Here is a 473-nt window from a genome sequence, read left to right on the forward strand (position 1 = left end):
CTGTAGACCAGGCTGGCCTCGAACTCAGAAATCCACCTGCCTCTGCCTCCCAAGTGCTGGGATTAACAGTGTATACCACCACTGCCCGGCTCTAGAATTTTATTCTGAAGACACTCCCAAAGCAAGGTTCTCATCTAAATAGATTCACATTCTTAACCCCAGTGGTCCCAAACCTCAGCCAGCCTTCCCTCGTCTTCATTGTGAGAATAACTGTTCAGATTTGGCCCGTACAGCTTTCAGAGAGGCAGAGAATGGGGAATGCAGAGGGATAGTCGGGAATACAAAATACAGCCCGCCGAAACCCACCCCTTCCCCCTCCTTGCTCAAGTGTATTTGATCCGGCACTAAACCCACCACCCTGTGCATGAAAACCAGGACTGCTGCTGCCACTGAGCCACTCCCCAGCCCCAGTCAAAGTCAACGCATGTGGAGAGGACACAGTGCAGCGGCCACTCCTGGTCTGTCTGGGTTTT

At 52.4% G+C, this 473-nt stretch overlaps 1 protein-coding gene across 2 annotated transcripts in view; it reads left to right on the forward strand.

Moving 5' to 3' along the window:
• Positions 1-473, forward strand: part of Klf5 (Kruppel like factor 5) — a 20514-nt gene that overhangs the window by 14004 nt on the left and 6037 nt on the right. The window lies entirely within an intron of this gene.

This window comes from Mastomys coucha, unplaced genomic scaffold (genome assembly GCF_008632895.1).
Source record: "Mastomys coucha isolate ucsf_1 unplaced genomic scaffold, UCSF_Mcou_1 pScaffold9, whole genome shotgun sequence".
NCBI lineage: Eukaryota > Metazoa > Chordata > Mammalia > Rodentia > Muridae > Mastomys > Mastomys coucha.